Source organism: Capsicum annuum, chromosome 9 (genome assembly GCF_002878395.1).
Source record: "Capsicum annuum cultivar UCD-10X-F1 chromosome 9, UCD10Xv1.1, whole genome shotgun sequence".
In the NCBI taxonomy this organism is placed as follows: Eukaryota; Viridiplantae; Streptophyta; class Magnoliopsida; order Solanales; family Solanaceae; genus Capsicum; species Capsicum annuum.
This window is the reverse complement of record NC_061119.1, coordinates 43,745,914-43,749,776: the sequence shown is the minus strand read 5'-3', so window position 1 is coordinate 43,749,776 and position 3,863 is coordinate 43,745,914. Positions and strand designations below refer to the sequence as shown.

At 35.4% G+C, this 3,863-nt stretch overlaps 1 long non-coding RNA gene across 1 annotated transcript; it reads left to right on the top strand.

The window, feature by feature from the left end:
- Positions 1-212: 212 nt before the first annotated feature.
- Positions 213-3,647, top strand: LOC107858802. The gene is made up of 4 exons (XR_001671243.2): positions 213-326; positions 504-611; positions 2,701-2,841; positions 3,078-3,647. It is a non-coding gene; the product is annotated as an uncharacterized LOC107858802 (long non-coding RNA).
- Positions 3,648-3,863: the final 216 nt, after the last annotated feature.

Genomic DNA, 3,863 nt, shown 5'->3' with positions numbered 1-3,863 from the left:
CAATTTTTAAAATATTCTATACATTCTTCTATTTTAATTTCGTCCTTTTGATATTCTTTATATTTAAAAGTTATATATATATATATATTAGTTCGGTTTGATTATTTTATAATAAAATCAAATTAAATTAAATTATTATCTATTTTTAAAATTCAAAATTAAATTAAATCAAACCAAATCAAATATTGATTTGATTTGGATCGCAGTTGATTTGGTTAAAAATCAAACCATGAACACCTTAGGCTACACATCTCACTCTTCTTTTTTCGCAAGGAGTATTCACAGTTTAATTGTCAAATTGAAGGTTTGTTGTTCAGGTTGTCTCGGTGAGAGTTGAATACGATAATTTCTTGATCGTTGTCACACTCTTCCGCACTTCACCGTGGCTAATTTTCAATTTGCACTTTTTCAATCTTGGTTATCTATTTGATTTTAGGGTTTAAATTTGTAGATATTCTGCTATGCTTCTGTGATCATAGTTTGGTTGATTTTCGTTTTTCCAGGAACGTAGTTCGATTGTACAAACTTTTTGTCCAGCTTCGATGTGAAGAGCATATGAACATTTACAATCTAAGTGCAAAATTGATAGTTTGCCTGTCCAGTTTATTTTGGTAAGAGTTGGGTTCGCTACTTTTTTGAATTTCACTTGGAATCGCAAAAGTCGCTGCTGAATTTTTTCCCGCACAACTGTTGTTTTCTGTGGGATTTTCTCAACTTCAATCTAAAGGAGTATTTTCCCAGCCTTCTGTTTCTTTATATTGTTTTTCTTGAGTTGTGTTTTCTTATACATCATCTTTACATATTTGATAAGAGTTACAACTTCCACACAAAAAGTTTATTTTTTCTGGATGCTACCTGAGGTTGCCTTTGAAGTTAATCCCATCAGTTTTCCTGCAGTGGCAAATTCATTGTCTTTGTAACAATTGTTTACCTTAAATTTGTTCAATTTCAAAGGCCTAAATCTCTAGGATTTCTTTAAAATGTTCTCTAAAAAAGATTGCAGTATTTTCAATGAGGGATACGGAAATCTTACTCACATACGCAACAATACCTACTGATCCTGTACTTTCTCCTTTTATAGACTCTTTTTGTATTGAGTGGAAATTTATCAGAATCAGCCTTTCTACCTACCTCCGAGGTAATGGTACCGACTGCGTACACTTACCCCTCTTCTGACCCCACTTTGCGTGAATGTACTGGGTATGTTGTTGTTGTTGTTTTAGTGATGGTAGACTGTCTCGTGTTTTGCAAATATGGTAAAGTGGTACCTACTATGTATACAAACAAAACGTACGAGGCTTTGTATACCAAAAGATAGTTTCTTAGACAACAACAACAACAACATACCCAGTGTACCCCTACTTTGGGAGGTAAAAAGGTTGTTTCCAAAAAGTTTCTTAGACTAAAGCAAGCATATTCCTTTCGGATGCTCACTTTGACTCGAGATTGAACAGGCCAGAGATTATCTTCTGGTGATGATTGTGCTAATCACTTTGTGTGTAGTTTATGTCAGTAATTTGTTTTAATCAGTGATAAGATGAAGACTTTGACAAATCAAAGTTTTTTGTTGATTAGTAATATTCAACAGATTGTGTAAGCTTTTCTGAACTGGTCGAGCAGGCTACTGAGGATAACAAGGTTTTAACTTGTCCCAAAAGCTAGCTCATGAGGAGCAGGATTGCCCAAGCCTTATAAGGAGACCAAGGACCCTTTCCTCTTCCAATGTGGGATACTTAACACTCCCCGCATGCCCAAGCTAACTGTAGCATGGACAATATATATGGAGGCCCACCATCGGTGAACAAATATTTGGAATGGGTCTGTCTCTGTCTCTGATACCATGTTAAAATGGCCTAACTCACACCCCGAAAGCTAGGCGCGTGGACCAGGAGCCCAAAACGGGAATGGACCTGGCTTTGATACCATGTCAAGAATGGACCTTGGACCTAACTCAACCTCAAAAACTAGCTCAAGAGGGGAGGATTGTTCAAGTCCATATAAGCAAACCACCAGTCCATTCCCCAACTAATGTGGGACTTTTAACCACTCTAACATAACTCACTTTAAAAGATACTTAAAGTAATAAAAAGATGAGCTTTCTAGAAGCTAATAATTCTTTTTTTTCCCGGATTGTCAATATTTCTTGCTAAAATTATGAGATTACGTCTGTCCACATTGCTGTGCATTAGAGTCAGAATTACCTCACTGTACAGTACCACCCAAGCTGGAGAAGCGACAAGCCCAGGAACACATAAAATCAATAACCAAGCTACTGCCCTATCTAAGCAGCAGCATTCTCATCTCCTCTACGGAAGTAATTTTTTATCGGTTTCTGTTAGGATCAACATTGAATCAGGTTGGTAACTGGTTGCTTAGCTTTTGAAAGTTCTTCCTGAACCAACTTTGTACACTAGATGTACTTTATCATGGCTGGCTTTAAGTAAAAATTTATGTGTTTTTTGTATTGAATGCCAACTATGAAATTACTTCATATGGAATGTGATCTTGGACCAGTTTATTAATACTACTACTACAACAACAATAATACCAACCACTTCAATGTAGTCACATAAGCGAGGGTCCAGGAGGATAGAGTGTACGCAAACCTTAACCCTACCTCGTGGAGGTAGAGAGCAGGTTATTAATGTGTCCTGAAATTATAGAATGGCTTAATCTTATATTCTTTTTTCAACTTTCAAGTGTCCGGCAGTTGTTCTCGAGATGCAAAGTTGAGTCATTCTCTTAAGCTACTACAAATTGAAGCAAATATGCATTTAATGGTGATGAATGTGAGAGGGCTGATACACATCAAAAGTGTACCACCTGCATAGGTAACTCGAGGTAAAATTTGGTTACTGAGCTCTCTTTGATATTTGCGATGTTTACAGTTTCTCCTTTCACAATTTTAGATACTCTTGGAATGTTAATAAACTTGATACTTGAATTAAAGTGAGGGGCAATACAATTCTAATACAGTTTCTCCTTTCACAATCTTCATCTTTCTTCATAAAGTATTTTTTTGATTGAATTTTGGTTGAGGTAATGAAAGTACGAAACTCATCGAATAATTATTCCAGGATGGGCCAATCATAAAAATGCTCTGCGGTAAAGCAAACCCCGGCAGCCAAAAGAGGAAGCGTAATTCACTAAGAATTATGTGAGAAAATCTGTAAGGAAGCAGGAGACACATTGATTACTTAGGTCTGCCTGCTTCAATCATACCGGCAATCAACCTCCTTATTATTGCTTCACTGGTTGGAAGCAATCATGGCAGTTATGAAATTACGATTTCCATTCCGCCAATGTACTGGAGTACTTTTGGCATTAGCTTTCCTGATAATACATACAGAACATCCTATGCTCTCAACATATTAGAGATTGCCATTATCACGCATTTCTGTTGAACCTCCTAGAAACTGCCATGCATTATCTGTTGGATGTATGCATGTATACATTGAATATTACAAAAAAAAAATAAAAAATTGTAGTGAGTTATGTTACAAAAAAAAAAGTTATAGTGAGTTATGTAACATTTTTGCCCACTTTAATTCATGATGTACATTATTTCTTTGGCTCTAACTAAAACATATCAAAGCATAAGAAATTGATAACATCAAAAACTGATAAATCATTTGGTCCGTGCAAAGTCCGAGCTCTACCCCACTATTATGTATATATAGTATTAATTTTCTCATCGAATCACCCGAAAAAAATACATGATTTGATTTTGATGATTAGCTAGTGGGTGACATAAGCACATAAGTCATCTTATTATTCATGATTAAATTTTATTCACTATGCCTATAAAATGTACTTATATACTATGCTATCATACCACTCATATGTACATATTATATATAAGA